The sequence below is a fragment of the Phoca vitulina genome, unplaced genomic scaffold (genome assembly GCF_004348235.1).
Source record: "Phoca vitulina isolate PV1807 unplaced genomic scaffold, GSC_HSeal_1.0 scaffold57, whole genome shotgun sequence".
In the NCBI taxonomy this organism is placed as follows: Eukaryota; Metazoa; Chordata; class Mammalia; order Carnivora; family Phocidae; genus Phoca; species Phoca vitulina.
Window position 1 is genome coordinate 9,339,389 of NW_022589760.1, and position 24,367 is coordinate 9,363,755.

The 24,367-nt window shown below is 36.8% G+C and overlaps 1 pseudogene; it reads right to left on the reverse strand.

Moving 5' to 3' along the window:
- Positions 1-22,712: 22,712 nt before the first annotated feature.
- LOC116623123 lies at positions 22,713-24,001 on the reverse strand (annotated as a pseudogene).
- Positions 24,002-24,367: the final 366 nt, after the last annotated feature.

Here is a 24,367-nt window from a genome sequence, read left to right on the forward strand (position 1 = left end):
CTAGTTCATTTAAATTTCCTGCTCCAGTCAGATCTGTTAGCATTCCACTGGGTAAAGCAATTCATATAGCCAACTCCACTATCAATGGAATGGGGAATTATACTTTAATTCTTATAGAAGTTACAAAATCACATGGCAAACACTGTAGATTAGAGAGGAGTGAAGAATGGGTGATAATAATGCATGCTACCAAAATTGTGTAGCTCTCAAGAGTTTAGACTCTAGAGCTAAAGTTAGTGAATTCAAACTCCAGATCTATCACTTAGTTCTTTAACTTCTCTGTACCTCAGTTTCTTCATTTGTAAAATAGGAATAATAATAATGATACCTTATAGGGTTATTTTGCAGCATTCCAGACTCCCATCTTTCATGTATCATTGTTATGTGTTTTAGATATTTTTGTCTTAATCCTCCTTACTTATTATTATAATATTTTGATTTTCCACCACATTTACAAGTTTCTTTACTAACCTTAAGTCTTCTAAAATCCTACTTTTTCCTTCTAGTTTCAGTTTCCTTCTGGTTGATGTATATAATTTGGCAATTAATTCAGTAAGAGTCTATGAATTATAAAATCTATGTTTTTAGATGTATAAAATATATCTTCAAATAGTCATTGAATTATATTTTAGCTGGTACTAGAATGCAAGAAAGACTTTTTTTTAAAAAAGGAATTTCCTTTCTGTCATTATTTTCATTCATTTCTATATAATTACTCTTCTGTCTTGTAGATTTATATGTACCTATACCTGCACATGTATGTAGATCAAAAAACACATACATATATTCTTTGATATTCTAGAGTTTGAGTAAGGTATTCTAGGTATAATTTTATTTATTTGTTTGGGACCCACTCTAGATTTGAAATATGCTGATTCAAATCTGTTATAAATTCAGGAAAATAATCAGCTATATTCCTCAGATTCTCTTTTTGCTCATGTTGTTCTAGTTGTCTCATCTTCTTATTCACATTTTTTCAACTTTTTTTCTTTCTCTCTGTACTGCATTCTGCATGATGTCCCTAGACCTGTATTTCACGTCACTGATTTCTTTCTTTGGCTATAGCTAGACTGATGTTCTGTCCATCCACTGAGAGTATTTCTCTTATTCCAATGACTATAATATTTTCATCAGTTGGGCAGATATTAATTTATATATTTTTTATTTTCTATATCCAGTGGTGTGTGTGTGTGTACACTTTATTTTTAGAGCAGTTTTAGGTTCACAACAAAATTGAGAAGAAGGTACAGAGATTTCCCATATGTACCTTGTTCCCACACATAGATAGCCTCCCCATTATCAGTATCAATATCCTGCACCAGAGTGATACATATATTAAATTAATGAATCTACACTGACACATCATAAATACTCAAAATGCCTTCTTTACCTTAGGTTTCACTCTTGTACATTCTATAGGTTTTGGATAAATGTATAACAACATGTTTCCATCATTATATAGTATCACAGCAAGTATTTCCACTGCCCCCAAAATACCCTGTGTTCCACCTATTCATTGTGCCTTACCCCCAATCCCTGGCAACAACTGATCTTTTAATTATTTCTTTTTTAAAATTAATTAATTTTATTTATTTATTTTTTATTATGTTCAGTTAACCACTGTATAGTACATCATTAGTTTTTGACATAGTGTTCAATGATTCATTAGTTGCATGTAACACCCAGTACTCATCATAACACGTGCCCTCCTCAATACCCATTACCTAGCTACCCCATCCCCCTACACCCCTCCCCTCTGAAACCCTCAGTTTGTTTCCCAGAATCCATAGTCTCTCATGGTTCATCTCCCTCTCTGATTTTTCCCCCTTCAGTTTTCTCTCCCTTCCCATATGGTCCTCTGTGCTATTGCTTATGTTCCACATATGAGTGAAACCATATGATAATTGTCTTTCTCTGCTTGACTTATTTCACTTAGCATAATCCCTTCCAGTTCCATCCATGTGGATGCCAATGGTGGGTATTCATCCTTTCTGGTGGCTGAATAATATTCCCTTGTATATACGTACCACATCTTCATTATCCATTCATCTGTTGAAGGGCATATCAGCTCCTTCCAGAGTTTGGCTATTGTGGACATTGCTGCCATGAACATTGGGGTGCATGTGGCTCTTCTTTTCACTACATCTGTATTGTTGGGGTAAATACCTAGTAGTGCAATTGCTGGGTCATAGGGTAGCTCTGTTTTTAACGTCTTGAGGAACTTCCATACTGTTTTTCAGAGTGGCTGTACCAGCTTGCATTCCCACCAACAGTGTAAGAGGGTTCCCCTTTCTCCACATCCTCACCAACATTTGTTGTTTTCTGTCTTGTTATTTTTTTCCCCATTGTAACTGGTGTAAGGTGATATCTCATTGTGGTCTTGATTTGCATTTCCATGATGGCTAGTGATGTCGAAAATTTTTTTCATGTGTCTGATAGCAATTTGTATGTCTTCTTTAGAGAAGTGTCTGTTCATGTCTTCTGCCCGTTACTTGACTGGATTATTTGATTTTTGGGTGTTGAGTATGACATGTTCTTTATAGATTGGGATACTAGCCCTTTATGTGATATGTCATTTGCACATATATTCTCCCTTTGCATGCGTTGCCTCTTAGTTTTTTTTGACTGTTTCCCTTGCTGTGCAGAAGCTTTTTATCTTGATGAAGTCCCAAAAGTTCAATTTTGCTTTTGTTTCCCTTGCTTTTGGAGACGTGTCTTGAAAGAAGTTGCTGTGGCCGATGGTGAAGAGGTTACTGCCTATGTTCTCCTCTGGGATTTTGATGGATTCCTGTCTCATATTGAGGTCTTCCATCCATTTTGAGTTTATCTTTGTGTATGGTGTAAGAGAAGGGTCCAGTTTCATTCTTCTGTATGTAGCTGTCCAATTTTCCCAGCACCAACTATTTAAGAGACTGTCTTTTTTCCATTGGATATTTTTTCCTGATTTGTCAAAGATTAGTTGACCATAGAGTTGAGGGTTCATTTCTGGAGTCTCTCTTCTGTTCCATTGGTCTATGTGTCCATTTTTGTGCCAATAGCATGCTCTCTTGATGATCACATCTTTGTAATATAGCTTGAGTTCAGGCAATGTGATGCCCCAGCTTTGTTTTTCTTTTTCTACATTCCCCTGGTGAGCAGGGTCTTTTCTGGTTCCACACAAATTTTAGGATTTTTTGTTCCAGGGCTGTGGAAAATGTAGATGGTATTTTGATAGAATTTCCTTGATAGTGTAGATTGCTCTGGGCAGCATAGACATTTTCACAATGTTTATTCCTCCAATCCATGAGCATTGAATGTTTTTCCATCTCTTCGTGTCTTCCTCAATTTCTTTCATAAATGTTCTGTAGTTTCTAGAGTATAGATCTTTTACCTCTTTTGTTAGGTTTATTCCTGGGTTTCTTATGGTTTTTGGTACTATTTTAAATGGAATCGGTTCCTTAATTTCTCTTTCTTCAGTCACATTTTTAGTGTAGAGAAATGCAGTTGTTGTCTGTGCATTGATTTTGTATCCTCTTACCTTGCTGAATTGCTGTATGAGTTCTAGGAATTTGTGGGTGGAGTCTTGTGTGTTTTCCACATAAAGTATTATGTCATCTGTAAAGAGAGAGAGTTTTATTTCTTCTTTGCCAATTTGAATGCATTTGATTTGTTTTTGTTGTCTGATTGCTGAGGCTAAGACTTCTAGTACTATGTTTAACTATAGTGGTGACAGCAGGCATCCCTGTCATGTTCCTGACCTTAAGGGAAAAGCTCTAAGTTTTCCCCATTGAGAATGATATTTGCTGTGGGCTTGCTTTTCATAGATGGCTTTCATGATATTGAGGTATGTTCCCTCTATCCCTATATTTTGAAAAGTTTTAATTAGGAAAGGATGTTTTATTTTGTCATGTGCATTTTCTGCATCAATTGAGAGAATCATAAGTTTCTTGTCTCTTTTGTTAATGTGATCTATCACTTTGATTGATTTGCAAATGTTGAAACACCCTTGCATCCCAGGAATTAACCCCACCAGGTTGTGGGTATAATCCTTTTAATGTACTGTTGGAACCTATTGGCTAGGATCTTGTTGAGTATTTTGGCATCCATGTTCATCAAAGATATTGGTCTGTAATTCTCCTCTTTGGTGGGGTCTTTGTCTAGTTTTGGGATCAGGATAATGCTGGGCTCATAAAACGAGTTTGGAAGGTTTTTTTTTTTTTTTTTTTTTTTTTTTTCCTACATTTTGGAACAGCTTCAATAGAATAGGTATGATTTCTTCTTCAAATTTTTGGTAGAATTCCCCTGGGAAGCCATCTGTTCCCTAGACTCTTGTTTTGGGGAGGTTTTTGATTGTGTTTCAATTTCCTTGCTGGCTATTTGTCTGTTCAAATGGTTTATTTCTTCCTGTTTCAGTCTTGGTAGTTCATAAGTGTCCAGGAATGCATCCATTTCTTCTCAAAATTGCCTAGTTTGTTGGCATATAACTGCTGGTAATAAGTTCTAATAATTGTCTCTATTTCCTTAGTTTGGCTGTGATTTCTCCCCTTTCATTCATGATTTTATTAATTTGGGTCTTTTCTATTTTCTTTTGGAAAAGTCTGGCCAGAGGTTTATTGATCTTATTAATTCTTTCAAAGAACCAGCTTCTAATTTCATTGATCTGTTCTACTGTTCTAGTTTTTATTTCATTAATCTCTGCTCTAATCTTTATTATTTCTCTTCTTCTGCTTGGTTTCGACTTTATTTGTTGTTCTTTCTCCAGGTCCTTTAGGGTTAAGGTTAACTTGTGCATTTGGGATTTTTCTAATTTTCTGAGAGAGGCTTGGATGGGTCTGTACTTTCCTCCAAGGCCTGCCTTTGCAGTATCCTATAGGTTCTGAACCACTGTGTTTTCATTTTTACTGATTTCATGAACTCTTTAAGTTCCTCTTTAATTTCCTGGTTGACCCATTCATTCTTTAGTGGGATGTGTTTCAACCTCCAAATGTTTGCATTCCTTCCAAATTTTTCCTTGTGGTTGAGTTCCAGTTTCAGTGCATTCTGGTCTGAAAATATGCAGGGAATAATCTCAATCTTTCGTATCAGCTGAGATATGATTTGTAACCCAATATGTGATCTATTCTGGAGATAGTTCCATGTGCACTTGAGAAGAATGAGTATTTTGTTGTTTTACAATGGAATGTTCTGTATATAGCTTCGAAGTCCATATGGTCCAATGTGTCCTTCAAAGCTCTTGTTTCTTTGTTGATCTGCTTAGATGATCTATCCATTGTTGTGAGTGGAGTTTTGAAGTCTCCTCCTATTAATGTATAAATATCAATATGGTTCTTTATTTTGGTTAATGGTTGGTTTATGTAGTTGGCTATGCCCATGTTGGGGGCATATATATTTACAATTGTTAGATTTTTTTGCTCGATATACCCTTTAAGTATGATATAAAGTCCTTCTACAACTCTTACTACAGTCTGTTATAAAATCTAATTTGTCTGATATGAGAATTGTTACCTTAGCTTTCTTTTGAGGTCCATTAGCATGATAAATGCTTCTCCATCCCCTCACTTTCAATCTGGAGGTATCTTTAGGTTCAAAATGAGTCTCTTGTAGACACATTTGGATGGGTCCTGCTTTTTTATCCAATCTGAAACCCTGTGCCTTTTGACGGGAGCATTCCACCCATTCACGTTGGGAGTAACTGTTGAAAGATAAGAATTTAGTGCCATCATATTGCCTGTAAAGAGCCTGTTTCTATAGATTGTCTCTGTAAATTTCTGGTCTATATTACTCTTGGGGTCTTTCTTCTTTTATAGAATGCCCTTTAATATTTCTTGCAGGGCTGGCTTGGTGGTCACATATTCTTTCAGTTTCTGTGGATCCTGGAAGTTCTTTGCTCTCCATCCTTTCTGAATGACAGCCTTGTTGGATAAAGTATGCACAGCTGCATGTTCTCCTCATTTAGTACTCTGAATATTTCTTACCAGCCCTTTCTGTCTTGTGAGGTCTCTGTGGACAGGTCTGATGTTATTCTGATGTTCCTGCCTCTGTACATAAGAAATCTCTTCCCCCAGGTGCTCACAAGATAGCTTCCTTGGCTCTAAGATTTGCAAGTTTTACTATTATATGCTGGAGTGTTGGTCTATTTTTATTGATCTTGGGAGGGGTCCTCTCTGCCTCTTCGTAACAAATTCTTGTTCCCTTCCCCAGATTAGGGAAGTTCTCAGCTATAATTTGCTCAAATATACCTTCTAGTCCTCTCTCTCTCTCTCCACCCCCTCGGGGATCCCAAGAATTCTGACATTGGAACGTTTCATGGTGTCTTTGATCTAAGTCTATTTTCATGTGCTACTAGTTGCCTATCTCTGTTTTCCTCAACTTCCTTTCCATCAGCTTATCTTCTAGATCATTGATTCTCTCTTCTGTCTCATTGACCCTGGCCGTTAGAGTGTCCATTTTAGACTGCATCTCATTCATAGCATTTTTAAGTCTGGCTTAATTAGATCACATTTCTGTCCTTAGAGATTCTATATTGTCATTGATGCTTTTCTCAAGCCTAGCTGTTGACTTCATAATTGCTACCCTGAAGTCTATCTCTGACATCTTGTTTATATCCATATCCATTAGATCTGTGGCAGAAGCCATTGTCTCTGGTTCTTTTCTTTTTTGGGAGTTCTTCCTCCTAGTCATTCTGTTGAGGGATGGTTCAGGGAATGTACAGAGTCCAAAATATCAACCATGCCCCAAGCAAAATGCACTTACGAACAAATTCCAAGTGGTCAAAAGCTACCAGATATACGGCATCAAAGCCAAGATGATCCAAAACAATAAAATAGAAAGAAAAATAGAAAACAGGAAAAAATGGGGGGAGGAGAGAGATTATAATCTCTCATGGCGGACACAGCAGGGTGATCTGCCTGTTCCTGCTTGATTCTTGGTCTGTGTGATAGAAGACACTATATCCCAATATTGCAAAGAAATCAGAACTTATAGTCAATATAAAATTGAATAGAGTGAAAAATGAGCTAGTATGGGGCATAAATCTATAAAACATATGTGAAAAAAATAAAAGTTAAGAAGCAACTTAAAAACATATGTTGGGAACTACAAATCTATTTGAAATAGGAGCAGGTTAAAAAAAAAAAAAGAATAAGAAAAGAAACTAAAAAGAAATGTAAAATTTTAGCCTGAAGTATAAGCGAGTTGTGAGGGAACACCTGGAACTCCCTATATTATTTTCCCTTGGCGCTGGAGTTTACAGTCCTGTAATAAGAAATAAGCTTATCATTCACCTATTCTTCCAGTCTGTCTTCTGGGGGAAGGTCCTGCTGCTCAGCTTCTCAGGTGTCCTTGCCTGGGTGGAGTTGCCTCACTACTTGTCAGGGAAATGGGCTTAATGTGAGCTGGTTGTCTGTGTGGCTTTTTTTCCCTGGAGTCTTTCCACTTCTCTTTAGAAGGTAAGAGCATACACGACCATGCGGGACTCTCTGGCCCAAAGCTGCAGTGTCACGGTCTGCCCCCTCAACAAATCTTCTAGGTCAATCCGTCTCTTCCTCTGTGCGTACCAAACTCTACAGACTCGCACAATTTGTGCCTGCCACAATCCTCCTGAGGGAGTTTTGGGGACCTGTGAATGTCTCTTTCAAAGTCTCACAAAGTACTTTGTGACTTTGCAATTGCTAGCAGCTGGGGGCTTGTGCATACACCCTCTTCCACAGCTCCCAGGTCACACTTTCTTCCTCCAGGATCTCTCAGAGTGGAGCTTGCCGATTTTCAAAGTTCCAGGTATTAATCCCTTCTGACTGTGTAAACTCCCAAAATTATGCCCTTCGGGTTTTCAAAGGCAAATGTTATGGTGACTTATCTTCCCTGTGCAAGCTCCCTGGTCTGAGAGTCTATGTCTCTCTCCCTTCTGATTTCATAGCATCTCTCCCTACAATGGATAGTCCTTCTTGTCTCTTTAGCTCCCAATGTCTCTCTGCCCACTCTACCCTCTTTTATGTGGCCTCTTCTCTATATTTAGCTATAAAGAATCTCCTCTGCCAGTGTTTTTGTTGTTTTCTTGGTTATTTACACTGGTGTGGCTCTTATCTAGTTGTATCCATGGGTCAAATGAGCTTAGGATCCTCCTACTACACTGTCTCCCCAGGAATTCCTCTATTTCTAATATATTGAGGAGCTTTCATATGGTTTTCCATAGCCACTTGACCATCTTACATTCCCACGCACAGTGCGTAATGATTACGTTTTCTTTTCATTCTTGTCAACACTGTATTTTGTGTCTTTATGATAATAGATAATAGCCATTCTAACAGATATAAGGTAATCTCTCACTGAGGTTTTGATTTGCATTTCCCTCATGATTAATGATGTTGAGCTCCTTTTCATGTATATGTTGGCCATCTGTATGTCTTCTTTGGGGAAAAAAAAGTCCATTCAGATATGCTCATGTTTAAATTGGATTGTCTGGGATTTTGTTTATGTTTTATTTTGTTTTGCTATTGAGTTATATGACTTCATTATATATTTTAGATATTAACTGCTTATCAGATATATGATTTGCAGATATTTTCTCCCATTCAGTAAATTGCCTTTTCATTTTGTTGATGGCTTCCTATGCCATTGAAAGGTATTTAGTTTGATGTGTTCCACTTGTTTATTTTAGTTTTGTTGTGTTTGCTTTTAGAATCAAATAGAAAAGAAGTAAAATCAAAATCATTGCCAAGACCAATTTCAAGGAGTTTACTGCATCTGTACTCTTCTAGGAGTTTTGTTGTTCAGGTCTTACATTCAAATCTTTAATATAGTTTAGTAGAATTCCCCAGGGAATCCACCAGGCCCTGGACTCTTGTTTTTTGGGAGGTTTTTGATCACTGCTTCAATCTCGTTACTGGTTATTGGCCTACTCGGGTTGTCAATTTCTTCCTGTTTCAGTCTTGGCAGTTTATAGGTTTCCAGGAATGCATCCATTTCTTCCAGGTGGCTTAATTTATTGGCATAGAGGTGTTGATAATAATTTCTAATAATTGTTTCTATGTCCTTGGTGTTAGTCATGATCTCTACCCTTTCTTTCATAATTTTACTAATTTGGGTCCTTTCTCTTTTCTTTTGGATAAGTCTGGTCAGTGGTTTATCGATCTTATTAATTCCTTCAAAGAACCAACTTCTTGTTTCGTTGATCTGATCTACTGTGTTTCTGGTTTCTAATTCATTAATCTCTGCTCTAATCTTAATTATTTCTCTTCTAATGTGTGGCTTAGGCATCATTTGTTGCTTTTTCTCTAGTTCTTTAAGGTGTAGAGTTACTTGGTGAATTCGGGATTTTTCTATTTTTTTGAGTGAGGCTTGAATGGCTATGTATTTCCCCCTTAGGACTGCCTTTGCAGTATCCCATAGGTTTTGACTGATGTGTTTTTGTTATCATTGGTTTCCATTAATTCTTTAAGTTCTTCTTTGATTTCCTGGTTGACCCAAACATTACTGAGCAGAGCAGTCTTTAGCTTCCAACTGTTTGAATTTCTGCCAATTTTTTTCTTGTCATTGAGTTCTAGTTTTAAAGCATTATGGTCCGAGAATATGCACAGAATAATCTCAATCTTTTGGTATCAGTTGAGATCTAATTTGTGATCCAGTATGTGGTCTATTCTGGAGAAAGTTCCATGTGCACTTGAGAAGAATGAGTATTCTGTTGTTTTAAGGTAGAATGTTGTGTATATATCTATAAGGTCCATCTGGTCCAGTGTGTCATTCAAAGCTCTTGATTCTTTGTTGATTTTCTGCTTAGATGATCTGTCCATTGCTGAGAGTGGAGTATTGAAGTCTCCTACAATTAACGTATTGTTATCAATATGACTCTTTATTTTGGTTAACAGTTGGCTTATGTAGATGGCTGCTGCAATGTTGGGGGTGTAGATGTTTACAGTTGTCAGATCTTGTTGGATAGACCCTTTAAGAATGATATAGTGTCCTTCTGTGTCTCTAACTACAGTCTTTAGCTTATAATCTAATTTGTCTGATATAAGAATTGCTACCCCAGCTTTCTTTTGAGGTCTGCTGGCATGGAAGATGGATCTCCATCCCTTCACTTTCAGTCTGGATGTATCTTCAGGTTCAAAATGAGTCTCTTGTAGACAGCATATGGATGGGTTCTGTCTTTTTGTCCAATCTGCAACCCTGTGCCTTTTTATGGGAGCATTTAGGCCATTCACGTTGAGCGTGATTTTTGAAGGGTAGGAATTTATTGTCATCATGTTGCCTGTGAAGACCTTGTTTCTAGAGATTGTCTCTGTAAATTTGTTTTCTATATCACTCTTGGGGTCTTTCTCCTTTTATAGAACCTCCCTTAATATTTCTTGCAGGGCCAGCTTAGTAGTCACATATTCTTTCATTTTCTGCCATCTTGGAAGCTTTGCATCTCTCCATCCATTCTAAATGACAACCTTGCCGGATAAAGTATTCTTGGCTGCATGTTCTTTTCATTTAATACCCTGAATTTTGTCTTGCCAGCCCTTTCTGGCTTGCCAGGTCTCTGTGGATAGGTCTGACATTATTTTGATGTTCTTCCCTCTGTATGTAAGGAATCTCTTCCCCCTAACTGCCCTTAAGATGGTTTCCTTGGTTCTAAGATTTGCAAGTTTTACTATTACATGCCAGGGCATTGGCCTGTTTTCCTTGATCTTGGGAGGGGTCCTCTCTGCCTCTAGGACACAAATGTTTGTTTCATTCCCCAGATTAGGGAAGTTCTCAGCTACAGTTTGCTCAAATACATCTTCTAGTCCTCTCTCTCTCTCCACCTCAGGGATCCCAATAATTATGACATTAGAACATTTCATGGTGTCACTTATTTCTCTGATCGTATTTTCATGGATTTTGAATTGTTTTTCCCTGGCCTCCTCTTTTCCCTTCTTTTCTATCAATTGGTCTTCTAGATCACTAATTCGTTCTTATGCCTTGCCTACTCTAGCTGTTAGATTATCTAGATTAGATTGGATCTCACTGAGAGCATTTTTAAGTTCTGCCAGTTCAGCTTTCATTTCTGCCCTTAGAAACTCTATGTTGCCATTAACCGATTTCTCTATTCTAGCTATTGTCTTCAAAATTGCTACCCTGAATTCCATCTCTGACATCTGAGTTATATCTGTATCCATTTGTAAATCTGTGACAGAAGTCACAGTCTCTAAGTCTTTCCTATTTGGGGGGTCCCTCCTCCTAGTCATTCTGTTGAGGGGTAGTTGAGGGAATGTACAGAGTCCAAATTATTGACCACAATCTAAGCAAGATGCACCTGTTTATGGGGACCTTAGGGTTGCTGGCCTCTTGTTCTCCCAGCCCATCTTCGGTGGGAGGGGCCTGCCATGCTGTTACTCAGTCAATCTTGTTTGGGCAGAGTTGCCCTGTCCCCTGTGGTGGGGGATGGGCTCAGTGAAAATCGGTATTTTGGGGCTTTTGTTCTCTGGTGGCTTTCCCTGGTGGGTTTCCGCATCTCTTCTGAGAGACATCATTTGCAACCCCTTGCCCCAGAGCAGAGAGATCGCAGTCTGTTCTTCAGTGAGCTCTCCAGGCCACACTATCTCCATTTCTGTCTGTGCTGGTATAAACTTCAGTGTCCTGGGTTGTGCGCCCTTCAGCAGCACTCCCAGTCCTCGCCTCCAGGTTGAGGCATGTCTCTGCCCTTTGTGCTTCTAAAACTGCCATTTTGCATGCATGGCCCCACTGCTCCTGGTTTCAGTCCAGGAGGCTGTCCTAAAGTCCTTTCCCCATTGCTACTGGTCTGCAAGTCTGTGTCTTGTCCCCAGTGTGGGATGCTTTTGTGCTCCTGTGTTATTTCACCTTCCCAGCGCCAGCACTTATGGCAGCTCCCTCCCTCTTCTGTTTATCTTTGGATATGTGCCTGCAGAATCATGGTTCCCCCCTTCATACCTTGAAACCAACTGCCTGTGATATTCTGTTTGTAGAGATCCAGATCTATCTTCTTACATCTCAGGCTGACTTCGTGGGTGTTCAGAGTCATCAGGTAGATATCCAGCTCAATTCCGGGGACTGGTTGGAATAGGGTCCCCTATTCCCCTGCCATCTTTTCCTGACCACCAGAAAACATAAATTCAAATGGATGAAAGTGAGTGGGCGATACAGGCTTCTACTTATGGAATTAATATGTCAGGTTAATGAATTAAAAATTAATAAAATGTATAGCATTGGGAATATAGTAAATGATTTAATAGTGTTGTATGGTTACAGATGATAGCTATGCTTGTGGTAAGAATTGCATAACATAGAGATGTTGAATCACTATGTTGTATACCTGAAACTAATGTTTTCATTGTTATTCATTGTGTGTCAACTATATTCAAGTAAAGAAGTTTTAAAAAGAAATGTATGAATTGGATTTTACAATTAGATGGTAATTGGTAACCTGTGTGAGAATTTTATCACTATTGTTATGGTTATCCAATCAAACTTCAAATGTGTTTATGTCTTCTGTAATACTGGGAGAATTACTGTGCACATAATAAATACTAAACAAACGTTTGCCTAATTAATGAATAGCATGGCTATTCTACTTGTGTTGACTCTATTAAGGAATAATGAGGATTTTTGCGGATGCTGGTCATCTTGAAGCCTTGTTATATAAATATTGATGAGTGAGAAAACTAGAAATATCAATCTTCTTCCAAAATAACATGTAAAAATATTATTTTAGGAAAATCAACTATTTCTCAGTTCATTACAAAAGTTTATTTGTGAATAAAAACTATTCAACTTCACTTGCAACTCAGTTGTAAAATCTTTCATTTGTATGTGATGGAACATAAACTACATTACTCCTCAGGGTCATTCTGTGAGATATATGTTATAATTCTTGTTTTACTGACAAAGATACAAAGAAAACTTAAGTCATTTGTAAAAAGTCATTGAGTAATTTACTCATTGAGTAAATGTTAAAAATGTACAGTTCAAATTCAAGTACTAAAGCATAGAATTCTGTTTGCTATAAAACATCTTTTTCTTCCATTCTGTAATCAGATGTCTCTATTGAGTTTTGTTTTATTATATATATTTCTCATGCAATTCTAAATAAATATAACTGATTTTATGCATCTTTGTCTGATTTTTTCATGTTATATAAGCTTAGTGAGATTTGAACTAATTATTTTGATTACATGGAATGTAATCCACACTTACTCGGCCTTGGTAAGAGATGAAAAATTGTTAAACACTGTTGTTTGAATATATTAATACATAAGCTCGATTTTTTGAAGTACATGAAAAATTTGAAGTTTACAATTAGTCAAGTAGAAGAACAAAATAGAACACAAAGACAGCAAACAACTAAAAAAAATTAAAAAGAACATGCACACAAGGTGAATTTTACCACAAAGGTATAATATACAGGATCACTTTTTTAGTCCTCACATAGTAGAAATAAACAGGTATGCCCATAATTCCTTGGAAGAGTAATGCATGTTATTTGTGTGTGCATCAAGGAGAAACTAGGCCTGTAAATAAAATGATAAAAAAAAGAAAGTCTGGGAGGGATGCCTGGGTGGCTCAGTGGTTAAGTGTCTGCCTTAGGCTCAGGTCATGATCCCAGGGTCCTGGGATGGAGTCCTGTATCAGGTTCTTTGCTCAGTAGGGAGTCTGCTTCTCCCTCTGCCCTTCCACCCACTTGTGCTTGCTCTCTCTCTCTCTCTCTCAAATAAATAAATAAAATCTTAAAAAAAAAAAAAGAGTGAGTCTGGGAACAAAAGACAATAGCTAATATGGGATAAGATAAAAAGGCCCATTCTGGTGTGTAAATCATATTCAAATCACTACTTTCAAATTGAATGAAGATCCATTTTCAGCTCATTGGTCACAGTCTGGAAATCTAAAATGTGTATTTACTTTAAGCCCACTTCTCAATTCTTGCAGGAAGTCAAGTTAGTTCACAATTTTTGAAAACTTTAAGAAATGTTAACTTTTGAATTGCTATACGTTAACCAAAATAATATACATTAAACCCATTGGCAGATTTTAGCTGGCCAAAGTAAAGGTTCATTTTGTTCATTGGTATTTGACATAGGTACATTCTAGAAGACAGCTATTCTACCTGGTTTGCTTTATATTTTTCCCAACTTTTGCCAACAAATACTAAACACAATCTTACAGAGTTAATATGAAAATGTTACAATGTAGGAAAGTGCTTGAAAGATATGGAAACTTGAATTTAATGTGCTATCAATGTTCTCATTTCTTCCAAATTTAGGAATGGAGATTGGAATTTAGAGTGAACAAAATGATTATTAAGCTAGAAAATAGTACTTCTTAAATTTAAGCTTTTAGAATATATTTAAACTATTTTATTAAAATATTATTATAACAACTATATGTACATGTAAATATATATGTAAACTTCAGTATGAATTGTATGTAGAAAGATATACGATTTCCTTTTAAACATTTATCACACATTATGACATCAATTGACAGTGTAACAAAATGGTAGAAATATACTGAAAGAATATTATTGAAACTTTGACTATGTGTTCACTGAAACATCTGTTTACTGTAGTTTTTTTCCCCATTTTTAAAGTTTTTATTTAAATTCCAGTTACTTAATATACAATGTAATATGAGTTTCATGTGTACAATTTAGTGACTCAACATCCCATACAACACCTGTAGCTCATCAAAACAAGTGCACTCACCTATTTCACTCATATGCCTACCCACCACCCCTCTGGAAATCATTTGTTGTCTGTAGTTGTCTGTTCTTGGTTTACCTCTCTTTCCCCCCATGATCATTTGTTTTCTTTATTAATTCCACATATGATTGAAATCATATGGTATTTCTCTTTATCTGATGTATTTCACTTAGCATAATACTCTCTAGCTCCATCCACCTCATCGCAAATGCCACAATTTCATTCTTTTTGATGGCTGAGTAATATTCCGTCATATATATATATATATATATATATATGCAATTGTTGGGTCATAGAGTAGTTCTATTTTATATACATATATATATACCACACTTCTTTATCCATTGATCAGTCGATGCACATTTGAGCTCTTTCCATAATTTGGCTATCGTAGATAACACTGCTATAATCATTGGGGATATGATCCCTTATCCCTTAAAATCAGAATTTTTGTATTCTTTTGGTAAATACTTATAATGCAATTGTTGGATCATAAGGTAGTTCTGTTTTTAACTTTTTGAGGAACTTCCATACTGTTTTCCACAGTAGCTGCAAGTTTGTTTTCCACCAACAATATAAGAGAGTTCCCCTTTCTCCACATCCTCACCAATGTCTGTTGTTTCTTGTGTTGTTGATTTTAGACATACTGAACAGGTGTGAGGAAATATCTCATTGTAGTTTTCATTTGTATTTTCCTAGTGCTGAGTGATGTTGAGCATCTTTTCATGTGTCTATTGGCCATCTGGATGTCTTCTTTGGAAAAATGTCTATTCATGTCTTCTGCCCAATTTTAAATGGATTATTTGGTTTTAGGTGTTGAGTTTTATAAATTCTTCATATATTTTGGATGCTAATACTTCATCTGCAAATAGTGAAAATTTGAATTCTTCCTTAGTGATTTGGATGTCTTTTATTTCTTTTTGTTGTCTTATTGTTGTGAGTAGGACTTCCAATACTATGTTAAATAACAGTGGTGAAAGTGGACATCCCTGTCTTGTTCCTGACTTTGGAGGTAAAGCTCTCAGTTTTTCTCCACTGAGGATGAAATTATCTGTGGGCTTTTCATCTATGGCTTTTGTTATGTTGATTTATGTTCCTTTTAACCCTACTTTGTTGATGGATTTTTATCATGAATAGATTTTGTACTTTGTCAAATGCTTTTCCTGCCTCTATTGCAAGGATCATGTGGTTCATTTATTTTATTAATGTAATGTATTACATTGAATGATTTTTGAATATTGAACCACACTTGTAGCACAAGAATAAATACCACTTGATCTTGGTGAATGATTCTTTTAAGTATCATTGGATTCAGTTTGCTAGTATTTTTTGAGACTTTTACATCCATGTTCATCAAGGATATTGGCCTGTAGTTTTGTTTTTTAGTGGAGTTTTCATCTGGTTTGGGTATCAGGGTAATGTTGACCTCATAGAATTAATTTGGAAATTTTCCTTCTTTCTTAATTTTTGGAACAGTGTGAGAAGAATAGGAATTAATTCCTACTTAAATATTTGGTAAAACACACCCGTGAAACCAACTTGCTTAGATTTTATTTTTTGGGAGATATTTTTATTACTGTTTAACTTTCATTGCTGGTTTTCAGTCTATTCAAGTTTTCTATTTCTTCTTCTTTCAGTTAGGTAGCTTATATGTTTCTAGGAATTTATCTATTTCTTCCAGGCTGTCAAATTTTTTGGCATGTAGTTTTTCATAATATTCTCTTATAATTATATTTCTGTGGTATTGGTTGTTCTTTCTCCTCTCTCCTTTGTGATTTAATTAATTAATTAATTTATTTATTCTTTTAATTATCTAAATTCAACTTAGTTAACATATAGTGTATATTGGTTTCAGGAGTAGAATTTAGTGATTCAACACTTACATATAACACACAATGCTCATCGTAACAAGTGCCCCATTAATGCCCACCACCCATTTAGACCATCTCCCCAGCTACCTCCCCTCCAACAACCCTCAGTTTGTTCTCTGTAGTTGAGTCTCTTATGTTTTGCCTTCCTCTCTGTTTGTATCTTGTTTTATTTTCCCTTCCTTCCCATATGTTCATCTGTTTTGTTTCTTAAATTCCACATGGGTGTGAAATCATATGATATATGTCTTTCTCTGACTGGCTTACATTGCTTAGCATAATATACTCTAGCTCCATCCATGTTTTTTTTCAAATGGCAAGACTTCACTGTTTTTGATGGCTGAGTAATATTCCGTTGAATATATACCACATCTTTTTTATCCATTCATCTGTTGATGGACATTTGGGCTCCTTCCATAATTTGGCTATTGTTGCTAATGCTGCTACAAACATTGGGATACAAGTATCCCTTTGAATCAGTAATTTTGTATCCACTGGATATATACCTAGTAGTGCAATTGCTGGGTCATAGCATAGTTATATTTTCAACTTTTTAGGAAATACCATACTGTTTTCCAGAATTGCTGTACCAGTCTGCATTTCCACCCACAGTGCAAGAGCATTCTTTCTCCACATCCTCGCCAACACCTGTTGTTTCCTGAGTTGTTAATTTTAGTCATTCTGATCAGTGTGAGGCAGTATCTCATTGTGATTTTGATTTGTATTTCCCTGATGATGAGTGATTTTGAACATTTTTTCATGTGTCTGTTAGCCATTTGTATGTTTTCTTTGGAGAAATGTCTGTTGTTGTCTTCTGCCCATTTCTTAAATGGATTATTTATTTTTGAGGTGTTGATTTTGACAAGTTCTTTATAGATTCTAGATACTAGCACTTTATTCGATATGTCATTTGCAAATATCTTCTCCCATTCCATCAATTGCTTTTTGCTTTTATTGTTTTTTTTCACTGTGTGCAAGTTTTTATCTTGATGAGGTCCCAAGAGTTCATTTTTACTTTTGTTTCCCTTGCCCCTGGAGATGTGTCTAGTAAGAATTTGCTGTAGCTGCGGTCAAAAAAGTTGCTGCCTGTTTTCTCCTCCAGGATTTTGATAGTTTCTTGTCTTATGTTTAGGTTCTATTTTGAGTTTATTTTTGTGTATGGTGTAAGAAAGTGGTCTAGTTTCATTCTTTTGCATGTTGCCAACACCATTTGTTGAATATACTTTTTCCCATTTGATATTCTTATTTGCTTTGTCAAAGATTATTTGACCATATAGTTGTGGGTTTTACTGTTTTCTTTTAGATAAGTCTGGATAGGAGTTTATCAATTTTATCAGTCTTTTGAAAGAACTGGCTCATGGTGTCATTGATCTGTTTTACTGGGGTTTTTGTTCTTTTGTTGTTGTTGTTGTTGTTATTTATTTATTTATTTATTTATTTTGGTTTTTATTACTTATGCTGGCTTTAGGCTTCATTTGTTCTTTTTCTAACTCTTTCAGGTGTAATTTGGGTTGTTTACTTGAGATTTTTCTTGCTTCTTGAGTCAGGCCTATATTGCTGTATACTTCTCTCTTAGTACACCTTTTGTTGCATCTCAAAGTTTTGGATCATTGTGTTTTCATTTTATTTATTTCTATATATTTTTGTATTTGTTCTTTGATTTCCTGGTTGACTCATCCATTACTTAGTAGCATGTTGTTTAATTTCCATGTATTTGTGGTCGTTCCAATTTTTTTCTTGTGGTGGACTTCATGGTTTATAGTACTGTGGTCAGTACTGTGCACATGGGACATTCTTCAAAATAGATCACGTATTAAGTCACAAATAAGGACTCATCAAGTACAAAAAGATTGAGATCATAACATGCATCTTTTACGAAATGAAGTCAACCACCAGAAAAAAATTAGAAACACCTCAAATACATGGAGGTTAAACATTCTACTAAAGAATGAATGGGTCGGGGTGCCTGGGTGGCTCAGTTGGTTAAGTGACTGCCTTCGGCTCAGGTCATGATCTTGGAGTCCCGGGATCGAGTCCCGCATTGGGCTCTCTGCTCAGCAGGGAGTCTGCTTCTCCCTCTGACCCTCCCGCCTCTCATGTGCTCTCTCTCATATAAATAAATAAAATCTTTAAAAAAAAAAAAAAATGAATGAATGAGTCAACCAGGAAGTCAAAGAATAAATTTAAAATACATGGAAACAAATGAAAATGAAAACAATGGTTCAAAACTTTGGGATGTAGCAAAAGTGGTACTAAGAGGGAAATATATAGCAATACAGGCCTACTTCAAGAAGCAAGAAAGATCTCAAATAAACAACCTAACCTTACACTGAATAAAACTAGAAAAAGAGCATCAAATGATGCCTAAAGCAACTAGAAGGAAGGGAATAATAAAGATTAGAGCATAAATAAATGATATAGAAACAAAATAATGGCAGAACAGATCAATGAAATAGGAGCTGGTTCCTTGAAAAAAAATTGATAAACCCCAGCCAGACTTATCAGAAACAAAAGAGAAAGGAACCAAATATATAAAATCACAAATGAGAGAAGAGAAATAACTAACACCACAGTAATACAAGCCATTACAAGAGAATATTATGAAAAATTATATGCCAACAAATTGGGTAAACCGGAAAAAATGGGTACATTTCTAGACACATATAATCCTCTAAAACCTGAATCAGGAAAAAAATAAAAAAATTGTACAGACTAATAACCACCATGGAAAGTGAATCAATAATAAAAATATTTCCCAATAAACAAAAGTCCAGGGCCAGATGGCTTTACAAGAGAATTTTACCAAACACTTAAAAAAAGAGTTAATACCTATTCTCAAACTATTTCAATAGATAGAAAAAGGAGGAGAATTTCCAAACTTATTGTATGAGGCCAGTATTACCCTGATACTAAAAGCAGATAAAGACTCCACTAAAAAATAGAACTGTGGGCCAATATCCCTGATGAACCTGGATGTAAAATTCTCAGTAAATTAATAGCAAACCAAGTCAAACAGAACAGTAAAAGAATCATTCACAATCAAGTGGGATTTATTCCTGGGCTGCAAGGGCGGTTCAATACCCACAAGTTGATCAACGTGATACACCACACTAATAAAATAAAGGATAAGAACCATATGATCCTTTCAATAGATATAGGAGAAGCATTTGACAAAGTACAACATCCATTCAAGATAAAACCCTCCACAAAGTAGGTCTAGAGGGAACATACCTCAACATAATAAAGACCATATAGAAAAAAACTCACAGCTGGATAAATACCCTCCATTTGCATTGACATGGATGGAACTGGAGGGGATTATGTTACGTGAAGTAAGTCAAGCAGAGAAAGACAATTATATGGTTTCACTCATATGTGGAACATAAACAATAGCATGGAGGACCATAGGGGAAGGGAGGGAAATCTGAAGGGGGAGAAATCAGAGAGGGAGATGAACCATGAGAGACTATGGACCCTGGGAAACAAACTGAGGGTTTCAGAGGGGAGAGAGGTGGGCGGATGGGTTAGCAGGGTGATGGGTACTAAGGTGGGCATGTGTTGTGATGAATACTGGGTGTTATATGCACCTAATGAATCATTGAACACCACATCAAAAAACTAATGATGTACTATACAGTGGCTAACTGAACATAATGAAAAAAAAAAAAAAAGAAAAAACCCACAGCTAACAATACCCTCAGTGGTTAAAAATTGAGAGCTTTCCCTATAGGGTCAGGAACATGACAGAGATATATACTCTCACCACTGTTATTTAACATAGTACTGGAAGTCCTAGCCACAGCAATCAGACAACAAAAAGAAATGAAAGGCATCCAAATTGTCAAGGAAGAAGCCAAACTTTAACTATTTGCAGATGACATTACACTCTATATAGAAAACCCAAAAGACTCCACCCAAAATTCATAGAACTGGTACACAAGTTCAGTAAAGTTGTAGGATGCAATATCAACATAAAGAGTTCTGTTGCATTTTTATACACCAATAATGAAGTAGCAGAAAGAGAAATCAAGGAATCAATCCCATTTAGAGTTGCACCAAAAACTTTAAGATACCTTGGAATAATCCTTTTTTTTTTTTTTTTTAAAGATTTTATTTATTTATTTGACAGAGAGAGACAGTGAGAGCAGGAACACAAGCAGGGGGAGTGGGAGAGGGAGAAGCAGGCTTCCCGCGGAGCAGGGAGCCCGATGTGGGACTCAATCCCAGGACCCTGGGATCATGACCTGAGCCGAAGGCAGACGCTTAACGACTGAGCCACCCAGGCGCCCCTACCTTGGAATAATCCTAATGAAAGAGGTAAAAGATTTATACCCTGAAAACTATACTAAACATTGATGAAAGTGATTGAAGAGGACACAAAGAAATGAAAAAAAAATTCCATGGTCATGGATTGGAAGAACAAATATTGTTAAAATATCTATGGTACCCAAAGCAATATACATATTTAATGTAATCTCTATCAAAATACCGTTAGCATGTTTCACAGAGCTAGAAAAAAGAATCATAAAATTTTTATGGAACCACACAAGTCCTTGAATAGCCAAAGAAACCTTGAAACATAAAAGCAAAGCTGGAGGCATCACAGTTCTGGACTTCAAGTTATATATCAAAGCTCTAGTGTTCAAGACAGTATGGTACTGGCACAAAAATAGGCTCATATATCAATGGAACAGAATAGAAAACCCAGAAATGAGCCCACAACTATATGGTCAGTCACTAATCTTCAACAAAGCTGGAAATAATATCTAATGGAAAAAATACAGTCTCTTCAACAAATGGTGTTGGGAAATATGGAGAACAACATGCAAAAGAATGAAACTGGGCCACTTTTTTACACCATACACAAAAATAAATTCAAAATGGATGAAAGACCAGGGCACCTGGGTGGCTTAGTTGGTTAAGCATTGAACTCTTGATTTTGGATCAAGTCATGATCTCAGGGTTTTGAGATCGAGCCCCACATCACATTCCTCACTCAGTTGGGAACCTGCTTAAGATTCTCTCTCCCCTCTCCCTCTGCCACTCCCCCTCTCTCATAAATAAATAAATAAATAAATAAATAAATAAATAAATATTTAATTAAAAAATAAAATAAACAAAATTGATGAAAGACTAAAATGTGAGACAAGGAACCATTAAAATCCTAGAAGAGAACACAGGCAGTAACTTCTTTGACGTTGGCAGTAGCAACTTCTTACTAGATATTTCTCCCAAGGCAAAGGAAACAAAATCAAAAATAAAACACTGGGATTTCATCAAAATAAAAAGCTTCTGCACAGTGAAGGAAACAACAAAACCAAAAGGTGACCTATGAAATTGGTGGAGATATTAGCAAATGACATCCAATAAAAGATTAGTATCCAAAATATATAAAGAACTTATTAATCTCAGCCCCCAATTAAATAATCTAGTTAAAAATGGGTAGAAGACATGAATAGACATTTTTCCAAAGAAGACATCCAGATGGCTAACAGATACATGAAAAGATGCTCAACATCACTCATCATCAGGGAAATGTAAATGAAATCTACAATGAGATATCACCTCATACCTGTTAGAATTGCTAAAATCAACAACACAAGAAACAAAACATTTGGGAGAGGATGTGGAGAAAGGAGAACCCTCTTGAAATGCTGGTTGGAAAGCAAACTGTTTCAACCGCTATGGAAAACAGTGTGGAGGTTCCTCAAAAAGTTAAAAGTAGAACTATCTTATGATCCAGCAATTGACACCAATTGAACTACTAGGTATTTACACAAAGAACACAAAAATACTAAATTTGAAGGAATATATACATCTCCATGTTTATTGTAGCATTGTCTGTAATAGTCAAATTATGGGAAGAGCCCAAATGTCCATCAACTGATGAAATGATAAAGAAGGTGTCGTGTGCGCATGCACACACACACACACACACACACACACACACACACACGTTGGAATATTACTCAGCCATAAAAAAGAATGATGAAATGATAAAGAAGGTGTGGTGTTTTTGTGTGTATACACACACATGGAATATTATTCAGACATAAAAATGAATGGAGTCATGCCATTTGCAAAGATGTGGATGGAGTTAGAGAATCTTATGCTAAGCAAAATAAGTCAGAGAAAGACAAATACCATATGATTTCCCTCATATGTGGAATTTAAGAAACAAAACAAATGATCATAGGGGAAAAAAAGAGAAGTTCATGTTCTCACATATAGGATTAGGACACTTGAGGTCACCAGCTCACTGCTGTCTGCCATCACCACCATCTCCACTAAGGAGTCCTCCCCAGCCCCCACCACCACTGCTACCACCTCCATAGCTTCCATGGCCCAAGCGTCCTCACCCTCAGCTTCTATGACCATTGCCACTGCCCTGATTAAAGTCTGCTCACTGAGTAGCAAATGAGGCTTTGATGGGATTCCCAGAGAATTATTTACCATCAAACCAGTCAGTAGCTGCTTTAGCAGAAAATAGGTCATCAAACAATACTGTTGCTTCTCCCTTCAGCTGCCTGTTTCCCTGTCTGTGCACAGATTAATGATGGGCTGTCCTGTTTTCTTATTTGTCTTAATAATACCAATCAGCCACAGACTCAATTGTAACATTTTCATCCACGCCTTGCATGAAGATGGTGTTGTTGTCTGAATTATCCTGTTTAAAATCATGACGTGATCCTTGGTCCTGAGCACCACCAAATTTATTGATGCCAGCACGGTCACTTCTGCCCATGCTGCCTCTGCCTTCACAGTTGCCTTCACAGCCACCTCCATGACCTCCGGTTTCAAAACCACCACTGATGCAGTTGCCACTGCCCCAGCCGCAGCCCCCACAGTCCTGCTGGCCTCCCCTGTAGCCACTGCCACCACCACTCTGGCCCTGATTGCCATAACCACTGCCACCACCACTCATGGAGGACTGATCTTGGCCATACTTACCTCCACCACCCCCTCCATCACCACCTCCACTGCTACTGTTGTATTGATTCTGTTGCCCATAGCCTTGAGGGAGATTATAGGAGCTTTGCTGCTGTCCATAGCTTTGCTGCTGTCCACTATAGCCAGACTGTTGGCCATAGCCCCCACTCTGGGACTGCCCATGGTCACTGTTCTGAGAACCCCTAGTGTAACTTCCCAAGGTGCTGCTAGGAGCTGTCTGCTGGCCATAGCCAGGATAAGAGGTCTTTGCCCATAAAATGACTGAGAACTCTGACTACTGCCATAGCCACCAGTTGAGCCATATCCCTGGGGAGCTGACCGAGTGCCATAGCCTATGTTCTGGGTCTGTCCATAAGAAGAACCATAGCTGCTCTAACCATAGCCTGAAGTGCCTACTGACTGGATGTAACCACTGTAACTCTGCTGTGCATAGGGCTGATTGCTCTGCTGGGAAGAGCTCTGCCTAGGCTGCATGGGGTAGGCCCCATAGTTTTTGGTTGCTTGTTGGGTATCATCATTTGAGGCCATGTCTACCCACACACAAACAGGCTGACAAGGAACAAGATTCCAACACCACAGAGCATGGAGGCCTCAAGGAATGAGGCTGTTTTGTTTTGTTCTGTTTTGTTTTTTTTAATTTAAATTAAAATTACATCTTCAGCCAGAAAAAAAAAAAAAATGAAACATTTGCTTGGTTAACTTAATTGATTATATTTTTAAATTGATAGTTTTTCCATTACTGTATAGATAGGCACAAAAATACTTCTTAAGATTATTATATCTTCTAGTCATATATTAACTTATTCATTTCTGTACAATGGCAGCCATTAAGAATTCCTTCCTTGTAATTTCCTTCTATAAGGTCATAAAATTTCCCTTTTTTACTTTGAAGAA